Source organism: Plectropomus leopardus, chromosome 22 (genome assembly GCF_026936395.1).
Source record: "Plectropomus leopardus strain MGB_pleo_1.0 chromosome 22, ASM2693639v1, whole genome shotgun sequence".
In the NCBI taxonomy this organism is placed as follows: domain Eukaryota; kingdom Metazoa; phylum Chordata; class Actinopteri; order Perciformes; family Serranidae; genus Plectropomus; species Plectropomus leopardus.
In genome coordinates this window covers 19245331-19258808 of record NC_142197.1, presented here as the reverse complement: position 1 = coordinate 19258808, position 13478 = coordinate 19245331, and the positions used below count along the sequence as shown (strand labels likewise).

The 13478-nt window shown below is 40.2% G+C and overlaps 1 long non-coding RNA gene across 1 annotated transcript in view; it reads left to right on the top strand.

Moving 5' to 3' along the window:
• Positions 1-2887: 2887 nt before the first annotated feature.
• Positions 2888-13478, top strand: part of LOC148185902 (uncharacterized) — a 133154-nt gene continuing 122563 nt past the window's right edge. Inside the window, exon 1 of the long non-coding RNA XR_015775574.1 lies at positions 2888-2988. This is a non-coding gene — a long non-coding RNA (uncharacterized LOC148185902). The remainder of the gene's footprint in view (positions 2989-13478) is intronic.

Genomic DNA, 13478 nt, shown 5'->3' with positions numbered 1-13478 from the left:
TATTGCTCTGTAGTTTCTAAATAATCCACTATGTTCACCAGTTACATGCTACTTCTACTTGTCTGCTGCTTGGTGCTCAGCAAGTAGTGTACACTGGGTTTCTTAGAGCATTTTTACTGAAAATGATGCTATGACAGTGGTGGTAGTGGACCAAAACCGTAATGTTTTGACACGGAACAATGAAACTTGCAGTAAAGCTGCAGATTTATGCGATAATGCTCTGTAATTTAATCACGTGGAGCAACCCCTGTCGCAATGCCCTACTGTTTTCACTTTGTCAATTTGATGCATTGTTATTAGCTACATGTACTTTTAAAAACAGATATTCATTTTAACCATTTTGATGTCATCCAGTGTCCTATTCCATTCCAGTATACTGAAGTTAAATCTTTAGTAAAGTAAGTTTTTTGTCTTTCCCATCTGGCATTGAAATTAATTACACCAGCACTATTGACGCCCGCGGATGCCGTGTGCCTGCAGGTGAGCTTGTCGCATCTCAATCACCACCATGAGCGTCTTTTTTTCACTTTAATCCTCACTTTTCTTAGATGCTTTTTGAGGATTTTCTGCCATATGCATACTCTGCTGCTGTAGTCTTTTCCCCAGTTTCTGCCCCCTTTAGCTTTGGCAGGTTGACAAAAAATGCATCACTTTATCCTCGCTACAGACAACAGGCACCACATCTCAGGTATACTGCAAAATACAGCTGCTTTCTCTGCCTGCGATAGGGTTAATCAGCATAATGTGAACTTGTACGGAATATAACGGGCGTTCATTTACATGTAAAAGTACTGCTCTCCAGCTTTAAAATCAAGATTCTGCTTCAGCACTCCTCTGGCACATAAATGAAAAATACATTTGACCACTGTGTCATTACTGAATTCTGTCTGTCACAAAGCCAGACCTCTGCTCCAAACCCACCGGCAGCCATGGAAGAAACCCGATGTAAGCTGTACAGTAAATGAAATACAGCTTAAGTTGAAACAATTATGGTCCACAATTCCTTCCAGGCATTTGAGTGACAGATCAACGACTCACTTTATCGCTGTTAAAGTAGATATCGCCCATTACGGGAAAAAGAGATTCTGTACTTTTTCCCTCAAGTTGAATCACTTTTTGCTGACTAGCTGTAATAGTTGTATAATTCAAGTAAAGAGAGGCTTTTGTCTCACTTGAGCTTATTTAAATTTTCACATAGTATGGTCGTCATTCCACTACTGCTTTTTTTAATGGCGCCGGTTTGTCACAACTTGACAGTAAAATATTTGGATGGAAAGAGCAAATTGAAAGCCGGGATTGGCAGTGGGTTCACGTACACTCTCTTGCCTCTGTGGGTTAATTCAGTATTCTACTTCATGTTCATCTTTTTTGGCTTTTGGGGTTCCTTTGAGATGGGATGAAAAATACATTTGAGGGTCGATTAATAGAGAAGCGTGTCTTTTATTTACGAGCAGATCCCACTTTGGGGTTTGCGGATCACTTTGTCAAAAAAAAAAAAAAAAAAGGAAAAAAGTCCCGGTCGAATCTGGACCACAGAGACCTTTTAAGCAGACATTAGACACAAAAACAGGATGAGATTACACATACATGTGCATATTTAGACAGATCATGCACAAAAACACACATTCCTGGAGACTGGATCCCACTGTGAGACCTCCTGAAGAGGTGCAACACACTGAGCCAGAAGGCTGGCAGCCTTTTTTCCAGAAAGACCCCCCAGAAGACTCCAAAAAACCCACTCTCCTGCTCCTGTGCATGAAATATGGAACAAAGATGAATTATACACAACACCTGCTCATTTGACATGCCAAATATACACGCCTTATGCGGCGGTGCAGGAGCGTCTGCGGCGGCACACCTGTTCCCCAATGTGACAAGGCAGTGACGCCTCATTTATGTGCCCCCGCTGAATCATTCTGCCTGAATGTATTATTGATACATTTAATCTTTCATGTCGCTCGGTGTTTGACCTCTCACTGCAGGCTTTGCAGGCAGGGTGTATCATAGAATGTACTCTTTGATTTGTCAGTGTTTAATTGCTTTTTACAGAGATGAATGTGTTTCGAGAGGGAAGGGTATTGATTCAAGGTTGAGCGAGCAGTAATTTTGTGCTATAATTATACTTACAAGACTGTCAGTCACATGAACTTGCAGGTGCACTGTAATGATCTAAGAGCAATGAATGGATTTGACATTTAAGATGTAGCGGGAGAGAGTGGCACATTCAGACACATGAAATGCATTAAGTAGCATAATGGAGGAGTTTACATCCTGATGTTACTGAGTCATTCAAGGCTTTGTTAAGAGTACCATCACACATACTGCAGATGTCTCAAAGAACTTTCTTTTTGATTTTGTGTGTTGCTACTGAAACGGTAGCTTAGAAGAGACAAACCGAGACTGGCTCTAGATATGGCCATTTGCATTTTTGCATCAGCCATAATCGGCTTGTAATTAGAAGTGCCTCCATGAAGAGAGTGTTTTTTGTTTGTTTTTGTAGTGTTTTTACTGATTTAAGTCTCTGGATTCATTTGTTTTGGAGAGGAAGCTAATTGGCTCCTGGTAAAAAACCTCCTGTACATCTGGATCTTAAGTTATCTCATGCTAGCAGCCTGTCTTTGATGAGCCAAGAAATACTGAATTGTAATTTCAAACAGTATTATTTTGTGTTTTTATTGATTTTAAATCACAGCGTCCATTTGTTTTGTTGAGGGAGAAACCTCTGCTGATAATTTCAGCTCCCGGTTAAAACCCCCTGAATGTCTGGGTCTTAAGTTATCAGAGAAGCTGTAAGCGCACATTAGCAGGTGATTGGCTAGAGGCTTGTCTCAGATGAGGCAAATTCTCTTGGAAAAACACTGATTTGTAATTTATCCAATGTTTTCACAGGTTTAAATCACTGGGACCGTTTGTTTTGGAGAGGAGTAGACCTCTGCGGATGTTTTGGCTCCTGGTTAGAACTTCCTGGACATCTGGATGAGAAATAAGGTAAGCACACGTGAGCAAATACCGGGCTAGTGGCCCATCTGGGACAAGCCAAACAGCGTAGGAGAAACACTGATTTGTACAATCAAACTGCTTTGATGTTTAATGACTTAACCATCTTTAAATAAACACTGAAGGAGTTCTAACCGGGAGAAGTTTTAGCTGGTTAACTATCCACAATCATCACAACTAGATGCCACTTAATCATCTTAAATCTTACACACTGTTTCTTTAACTAACAGAAAAGTTTTTTGAAAGCACTCATCATATTTTAAAAGCACAGAGGGCAGTCCATTAAATCCCATACATTTGGTTAAACCTCTCCTGTCACACTGTTAGACATTGTATGAGGATCTCTGCCCATCGATAACTTGTAAAGCTAGGCTAGGCAGTAGGGAGTCTTTAAAATGGACCACATGCTGACAGTTATATTTAACCAGCATTCCCTCACCGTGTACTGTACCTGCATCTGTGCTGTTAAGGCATGCTGTTCCTCTCTTCTCCCGTTCCTCCCCTTCTTCGCGTCACTCTGTAATATATGCTTACCGTCTGCCTCTGCCTCCTCGCGTTCATGATAACAGTCATTATCACCCTCACAAGGAGGCATGGCACCCCTCAAGACGGAGACTGCCAAGGCACACCACTGAAAGGTCACACAGGAGGAGAGGTAGAGGGGGGTAGATGGGACGAGGAAGTGCGGCACTGAATCAGGGAGCTGGTGCCCAAAAGAGGACTCAGGAGGTGAAAACAGTCTTTATAGGTCAAAAAGCATGATTGCAGTTGCAAATGAGAAAGTAGCCAGACCGGGAAATGAATCCAGAGGGATAAAGGTGGCAGATGGTCATGAAAACATCTGTCCTCTATATACTGAGGGTGACTGCTCATGGGGAGCAGCTGCTTAGGCAAGTGATGAGGTAAGGTGGGAAACTCAATGGTGACAGCTAGTGGACAGGTGAGGAATAGCAGGAGAGGTTAGTAACCAATAGAGGTATTACAGACCCAATATTACAGATATTATAGACCCAACCAGGTGCATGTTAAAGAGGAGAGAGACATATACCCACATATATAAATATATACCCACTGTGCCTTAAGTATAAACCGCAGTAGAAAGAACTCAGACACAGTAGATGAGACAGTCAAGACTATTTTTATTTACTTCTAGTATTGGCTCCATAAAATTTTGAATACAGATATTGACAAGTGGATTTTGATACACCCAAACACAACAAATTAATCAGATGAACTGGAGACACTAGATAAGACAGGAGGACGGAGCAGCTGTTGCCATGTCAGAACAAGTATAATGAGGAAAGACAAAGTGCATATTCAACACACCGCCTCTCAATACCGTGTAAATAGCTGATAGATAGAGCCTCTGTTTGAGAGTTGATTAGATTTGAGCAGCTATAGAGATGAAATTATATGATCATCAAATATAGTTTATGACCATCAAGCGCATCGATTTCCGTTATGAAAAAGCACTAAACAAGACTCGCGTGAGAGGGCGTCTGCTGCTCTGCATACTGCTGTAGTGGAAGTGAAGACATCAGGGAGATAAAATGATTTACCTCTGGCTGTGAGATGAATAAAGGACCGACAATTAAATAGTAAATGTAAAAAAAATGCTATTCCTAACAGCTCCGATGCCGGGTTTGGAGAGTTTACAGCGCTCGCTAAACAGCCTCGGAGGATTGTTTAAGCGCCGGCATTTGCGAGTCAATATGATACATGTTAAACTAGCTTAAATAGGAAGAAAATGTTGAAAGCACTCACAGCGACAGAGTTTTACAAAACGACAGACGTGCATTACAGGAGCGATTGAATAAAGTGAGAAAAAAACATTCAATCCATTTACGCTTGTACAGATCTGCTTCCACTTTGCTAAATGCAATTAGGCCCCATCCACTCTGTCCAAGTGACACCCCAAAGGCCTTTTAAGAAGTCAGCACAAATAGATCTCCGGGCTAAAAGACAAGAGAGGGAGGAAGGTAAAGACAGAGGAGGGCCTCTCCTCTTCCTCTGTGTTTGTGTGCAGGAGAGAGATAGGCAGAATGAAAGAAGGGGCCGTACACACACTCCCTCAGAGGAATCAGCATTGTTTACCCCCACAACAGGGAAGCAGGGAGAGCGGAAAACCGGAGCAAGAGGAGCGTTCATAAATCATACTTTACCGTTTGTTCATCCTCGCTCCATCTTCACCCCCCCCTCCTCCTTCTTGTTTGTATCAGCCTCTCTCTCTGCAGAGAAGCATGCATGATGGTTGTGGAAGAGTGAAGAGCCCTACTGAGATGGTGCTATCTTTCTCGCACGAAGCTCCTCTCGAGATCAAACGCAATGCCCCGTGCCTCGGAGTGGCGAGCAAACATTTCTTACTTTCTCCCTCTCCTGTTAATCTCTGCTTGTCTTGCTTTTTTTTTTGTCTTTCTTTCCATTTCATCTTGGTCCCAACACCCACACACTGTACTCACTTTGTCACTTTCACCGTCTCCGCATGATTTTCGATGACCAGACTGTATGATGTTTTTTGGAGGCGTTATGGCAGTGATGTTTACTCACCCCGAACACTACCTCCAGCACTGCATCGTGCACATCAAAACCAGTGATCGTGTTTGTGTGTGTGTCTGTGTGTGTGTGTGTGTGTGTGTGTGTGTGTGTGTGTGGGAGGGGGGGGCCTGCTAGTCCTCTGTGTGAAACCATAGAGCAAGTTTTGAAAAATGTTCGACTCACTCTTGAGTGACTACCGCCCTTCATCCGTGTCAACACCACACTTTCGATTTGATTCTGTCTGTAGCACAGCTGTCTGTCATGGTACTGAGCTCAGAACTGTGAGGCTGTACAAAAAAAAAAAAAAAAGGACTCCAGAGAGAAAGTTAGAGTTGCTGGTAGGCTGTCTGCACGACACCTGTAACACCGATGCTGTGATCCAGATCACATGGCGGACCCGGCTCCAGCTGGAGTCACGACGACAGGTTTTTTCGGAGCTGGTTGAAGTCACAGGGAAATGACAGTTTGAAGGTGTCTCGCTTCTGTGATTGGACATATTTGGAGATAAAACAGGATGTTTTGGCAGAGCACAGACTCCACACTCTGCCAGCACAGGAGGAAAGTCTAGCTGGAGTATCATTCTGTTATAAGAGCAATTATGTCAAGGGCATATGCGTTTCCTAATCCAATCGGAATTATGAAGGATAGGGGCAAAACTCTGCTAATCTTACCACACCCTTGCAAAATATCGCTTGGGGAAAAGATATCTTACCGGTTTAAGTTATGTAAATGCAATAAGACCTCTTTTTTGATGCAAATTGGATGTGTATACATTTAATAACTATCTACAGAATGAATAAACCAGGCTTAATCATAGCGTAAGGAATATCATTCATTTCATAGAGGCAATCACATCCTAGATTAGATGCTATGATTTTTCTTATAGTGCTAGAAAAAATGCTTAAGAGGACGATTCACCCCAAAGTTAAATATACATATTTTTCCTCTTACTCTGAAGTGCTATGTATCAATCTAGATTGTTTTGATGTGAGTTGCTGAGTGTTAAAGATTTCAGCTGTGGAGATGTCTGCCCTCTCTCCAGTGTAATGGAGATAGTAGGCACTCGACTTGGGGCAAACTGTTGCTGTAAAGTGTGTAGGGCAGTGCGATATGACAAAATAATTATATCATTTGACTATTAAAAAAAAACCGTTCTGTCATATTATGTTATATGGTTATTTTGTTGACATCATCTGATAACGCTTTGCATGTGGCCGAGAAGGTGTTTATACAATGCAGGGCACCAAAACAAACAAAATGGGGATTAAGCAAAAGACATGAACACTGCTTGTATGTGTCTTAAAAAAGACATTTGCTAACAAGTGGCTAAATTAGGCCACACAACACATTTAGCTGCGCCAGACACGGTTTTACAGCCTCGTTATGGTGGCAATGTGGCTGTAATGCAATTTTTTTCAGCATAGCAGTAGCTTTTTACCTCTGGTGGTTACATTTAGGCTTTAAAAATCCTGAAAGTAGTGTTCATTGTTGAAGATCATATTGTTGATTAAAACCTGTAAGTATCATAAACATTTGTTAACCACGGGGCTTAATTTCTCTAAAATCCAATGGAAAAATCCCACAGGCTTTTTGACAAGGGAACCAGGACAATGCTAACTTATGGGTTGGCCTACAGAAAAATGTCATCCCTTGGGCACTTTATTACTGCTCAGGTTTGGCTTGGTGGTCATTTTGGGCGCTTTGCCATAAAACAGGAAGTTTTTGTAACTTGAGCGCATTTTGTCCAGTTTGCTCCGAATTTCACATGCCGCATAAGAGTCTAAGTTCAAAATCTGCACGCCAATATTGAGTTATAGTCATAGCGCCACCTACTGGCAACCGGAAATGGCATGTTTTATACTTTGATGTACTCCCCAGTGACACCTGTGAAAAACAATTTAAACTGTGACAAAGCATACACTAGATTGTACAATCATTAAGTTGCATTTCTTTCCGCTTCAAGCAGGCTAACCCCACTTTGATACCAGTGGTACTAATGCAAGGTGAATCTCCCTAAAAGTAGACTTGCTGTCATGAGCTGAGCCTCCCAGACAGCACTTCCTCCCAGCCTCCCACCGAGACTGGCAGACCCAAAAGCCCCAACAATGGCCGTAATCCTAACCTGTGAGTAAGCGCTGCCTGAGAGGCTGAAATCCCTTTACCCAGCTGGTCCCTTAACTGGGCTCTGTTCCTGCTCGAAATTTTACTGCCGGAACTCCTTTGGGGTGAGTCGCGACCCATTTCCACCCTCTGCTTGTGGAGACAATAGAGACAGGGACTTAAAAAATGGAAGCACAGACAGCGTAAAAGGACAGCAGGAAGAGGAGAAATAGACCATTTTGCCAATGGGTGGCTTATACTTGGAGTCCACATCCTGTAATTTAGACAGAATTAACACAGGGAGCTGTTCAGATGACAGAAATGTATGATAATCAAATGAAGTTAGGCAGTTTAATGAAGCTTTGCAAGTTCCAGATGCTTCAAATAATAAGTAATTTCCATCTATTGGCGTGTTCTTCCTCTCATGGAAACACAGTTTTTAGCTTCGATCATCCATGAATGCACAGATTAACAATTTTTTTCCACACGTGCTTATTATGACTGCAGGTTTAATGTGATGGATTGAATCCACTTCCATTCACTAATCTGATAAATCCATTTGTGTATTTGCACAAGCATGTGTGCAAGTGTGTCTGTTTGTGTCCACAAACAAGCTTACACATTTGTATGGGTCCAAACGTCTGTGTGCATGCTACACATGCATATTCAAATATCTGTGCATCGCGTGTGCTCAGCTATCAGCCAGATGCAAGCAGACGTGTCTCACATGCCTAACCTAGAGATGTGGCCGGCACTCGCTGCCAGCCTAATAAACTTAATGGACTCATGGATAACCCGGGATGAGTTCATCAGGTGGCTTCATTTCACCCTGGCATTTTAAACTCCTCATATTTATGCAAATTGAGAAAGCAGGCAAGGGCCAAGGCCAAGAAGCACCACTGAGAAAGCATCACACAGAATGACTCGTTACTTATAGGCATTATTTTTGTTAAAAATAACCCACTTAAAAACGAAACACAACATTATTACAATTATATTTCAGACTTACTTAATATTCTAGGAAATTGTCAAGCGCCTGTGACCTTGTCAAGAGCTGCATCCAGTATGTGACAGTAATGTGTTATACATGAGTCTGGCAGCGTTCTGACTGTTATTTTACTCTCATGTTTTGCATTTAGGAACATGCCGTTACAAAGGTGCCAAAACTGCAGAGTGATTTAAAGCCCAGAGACACCAAGTTCTGAAAATCTAGTGTGCCTATTACTTAACTGTTCTCTGTCTCTTAGGTTATGCTTGTGCACTCCTCTGTTCTTCCTCACACTCAGTTCCTCTTTGTGCGGGTGCTTTCTGTACACGGTGCTGTGCTTTTTATTTGTATTTATTCCCTGTGTTCTCTCAAAAGCTTGGCTGAGCGATGACGTAAAACATGAGTCATGGCATTGATTCTCAGGAGTCCTCCTTTGCCTTTGTATCTCCTCTAGCTATTTCTCTTTCTTTAGGTCTGCAAACAACTGTTTTATTTAACTTTTTAAGTCACTGATGATGTCAGTAACAACAAAACTGTAGCTACTGCTACATTCTTCGCTCTGGTTTTATCTTGCAAAAAGGAACATTATTACTAGAAACTAATCAAGATAGTACCCTAATAATCAATGTCCATTTATTATCTTTAGCCACTTAGCCAATCAGAAATCAGCAATACTTTATTGATCCACAAGGAGAGACATGTATATTGTATATAGGCATGGAGAAATAATAAGAAAATAGAAATAAGATGTATGCAAGAGAAAGATGGGCATTTGCTATAATATATATGACACAACATATTTATTTAAAAATGAAAATATTGGAAAAAAAATATTGTATAGGAAATACTTGAAATATGTGTGTATATGTGCTTAAGAAACATGTGCAAATATTTGTATAAGAAATAAGTATGCACATACAAATGTATGAAATATGTACATACATGCACCAGTGAAATATAAGAAATATGTGCATAAAAATGTGCATGTGAAATATAAAATATGTACAAATATGTGCATATGAAATATATGAAACATGTACAGATATGTTCATTAGAAATAAAGGACATGTGAACAAGTCTCTCCATGAGAAAAACATGACATATGTAAACTTTGACATATGTCATATGTTTTTTTTTATGTGCATAAGAAATATGTACAAATATCTGCAATGTAAATGCAAGAGTTGAATAGGTAAAAGATAAATAAGAGAGTGTCATATTGCACAGTGTATTATACAGGTGAATTATTATTACATAATAGTGTAGAGGGCTTCATGTAAGCATCAAATGTTTTACCATTGAAACAATAGAGTATTGCACAGTTTAAAATATAAATAAATTCAAAAATTAAATCACCAAGTCTCTTGAAAAAAATTACTAAAAAAACAATGCAGCAAATTTGAATAAATGTAAAGGATCTTTCCTGCTGTAAACACGGCTTCTGCATCAGCCCATTTCAGTGCACCACTTTAATTTAAATCACAGTGTTTGTCTTTGAATACAGCTCAGATTTGAGCTTATCAGAGGGACACTTGTGATGGAGGGTTAGCAAATCTGCAGCTGACTAAAGGGCACAGAAGCAGAGCCAGATGTTGCTGATGCTGCTGCTTCTGCTCACAGACACTACAGCTGTTGAGGCTGCACTGCCAAGATGATCATACCCCCCACTACACACACACACACACACACACACACACACACACATGCAAACACACACACACAGTCTTATAGTCTGCTATGCTGATCTTTTTCACTGTGTATTGTTTTCAGCAATTCATTCTGCTTTCATTCGTCTAGCTTCATACTACTTATGTTTGTGTTGGGTACTTATATACTGCTGATTCTCCTGCTTCCTATTGCATGTAGTCAACCATTTTTCACACTATCACTATAAGTTAGAAGAACCCCCGCTTGTGCGAAGTTAAACCAAGTAAATTAAAAAAAAATCTTATCTATATCTGTCTGTCTGTGTTCTATCTCTCTCCTCCCCTCTTCCTCACACTTCCCTCTCTTATCTTGAATTTCTTCATTCAACGGCTTCATTTCTCTGCAGGATGGATCCTCTCCGCCTGCTGCCGGCTGCAAAATAAATTGCTCCACAAAAGCCCAAGCAGCTCATGAAAAACCCACCTCTGCCCAGCTTAATCAATAGCGAAGCCTCTAATTAAACGCTCCTTCAGTTTCATATGCTCATACACTTCAGCCTGCAATTTTCTGTACATTTCATGCGCTCAGGCTAATCTTTGCCTTTCTTTAGCAGGTCAAAATTAGATTTCACCCCCTATCCACACTTATTTGCCATACCGCAGGAGGTGACCCTCTATAAATGTCACCCGCCTCTTTGGGTTTTGCGCTCACATGAGCCGATCATAGATTTAGAGCTCACAATTATGTCAAAGTGGCCACAAAAAAAATTGATGAAATGCCACATCTCAGGAGACCCTAACCCTACCTTCACCCATCATTTACATAAATTAATTTCACTCAGTATATTTTTTATGGACAGATCCATATTGGTGCGGTCACATTTCATAGATCTTTCACACAAGACTGAAACCCTTGTAAAACCACCAACACTGAGCGCAGGGTGTTTATCCCCATATGTCACAGTTTTTCATGCTTTTTACAGTGACATCACTACAAACTGAGCAGTTTGCAGCCTACTTGCCATATCACTGAATCAGTGTTTCCAGCTACAACGGTCTTGTTGCCATAAATCTTCCTCTGGAGTTTTTCTTTATGTCTCTGGGCACCGCAGGAGTAATTGGCAGCTTTTTCGTGTGTACCTTCAAAGGGAATATGTGGGAAAATTAATGGGATGAATACCACAAAGGTCAAAACAGGAGGTGGGTTTCAAAATGACAGCTTGCCCCAGCGCAGTGACAGAGGAGGCACAGTCGCCATAGAGAACATGGAGAGTGTCATGATAAATTGCGTTACTGAGTAGTTTGGCATTTGTGGCAGACATGACGCTCGGGGATGATGGAAGAGCAGACGACGGCAGGCGATTGGTGCAAAACAACAGCCTGAAAAATCTCCATCAGCTGACACACAGGATATCTCATCTTTATGAAGCATCATGCAGTACACTGAAAAAAAGGAACTATTCATTTTAATTTAGAAATGTTAGTGTCAGGGCTGCCTCAAATTATTAAGTTGACTGAATTTGAGAAAACAAGTTGAATCATTACAAAATTACCTCAAATTGTCTTCTCCAATTAAGTCAAATTTACTCTTTAAGGCATCTCAGACACCAGCTTTTTTAACTCTTTAACACCTGGATCGACATCAGGTTTCTTGTGCTGCTTTCAGTCATCTTTCACAATCATTTTAGCCTCTGAAACCTGGTATGATTTCTTTCAAAAACATGATTAACTTGGCAAAATGTCCCACAAACTGCATAATATTAGTAAAAGGTGCCAAAAAAGAGACCTGAAAATGAGCTTGGATGGATTATTAGACATTATCAGGAAAATGTCCAGAAAACTATATTTATAATTATCTTAATTATGTATTTAAAATATAGCTACAGAAAAAAAAGTACTTTCTTTGGGTCATTAGTTTTATTTTATTTATTTATTCATGTTTGTTTATTTTCCAGTAATTTTCTTGTAGCTTTTTACCAATTTCGTCCTTTTTTTGGCCATTTCTTTTAAAGTTGCTAATTGTTCTCTGATATTAAAAAAAAAGAATAAATCAGGCCAATTTTCTCAGGTTTCAAAAGTCTACTTTAAAACAAATGGTTTCATTTTACAGTGTAGAAATGTTTCTTTTTTTAACTGACCTTCGACATGCTTGTTAGAATAATCTTATTGGACCACCTTTGTCTAATCCGACTGTGTTAGTGGTTCTACATCTTTGGCCTTTGCAGAGCAGGTAAAACCTGATGAATGTCTGAGTGACTCCTTCGGCCTCAGCTGATTAATAACTGTTTAATCAGGGTTTAGTCGGTAACAGCTGTGGACATCCTGCTCCTCATTTATTTAGCGCGGACACGTCAGTCACTTTCTCCTTGCTTTTCGCCCTCTGTTTCACTCATCCTTTTTTTTGCACTCACTCTAAGTCCCAAGCTCTCTCTTATCCCATATTTTATACTATTGAAAAGGTTCAAGCAGCTCCCTGTCTTGTAGTCATATATCTGGAAAGTATTATATCAGAGAATTTGTTTTGCAAAACACCATTATTTGCTTTCACGCAAAGAATTAGATGAACAAATGCATGCCATTCTCTTGTTTTAAAGGGCAACAGCACCTGAATGTAGAATTCCAATATGTAATTTCCATGGTCTGGGAGAGTTCAATTTATATTTGTGAACTTGAGCTACTCTCTTTCAAAGCCAGAAACCAGAGTAGTAAGACTTGCGATGTCATCAAATCTAAACTCTGAAGTTGCTTTGGGAGCCTAATTTTCTGTACCCACAGATATTTTTCTTTTTATAAAGAACTGATCTGCATAATATTGTCGTGTTGTCAGTTCTTAAACACTGAATGCAGCTATAAACTCTCATTCCCTCGGGTGCCTTCAATGTCATCTATAACATCTTTCCAAATTCATCGTTTATGGAACAGCTCCAGTCTGAATACCCTAAAACATTATAAACTTGAGTCTTTTGGCACCCTAGTTTTTGGATTTGGAAGACAATTGTTCATTTTTCCTAATATTTATGGACTGTCTTAGACCATAGGAGTATCATATACATTTTTAAAATGTGCCCCTTTAAAATCATGGACTTTGTAAAAAATATTGGACGTAGCCACTGCAATGTCACCCACTGGTTTGTCGAACTCAGTTTTTAAGCCGAGAGTCTGGTATTTTATACATTGTCATCTTTAATTTTCTGAGCCAGAGGTGATCATAT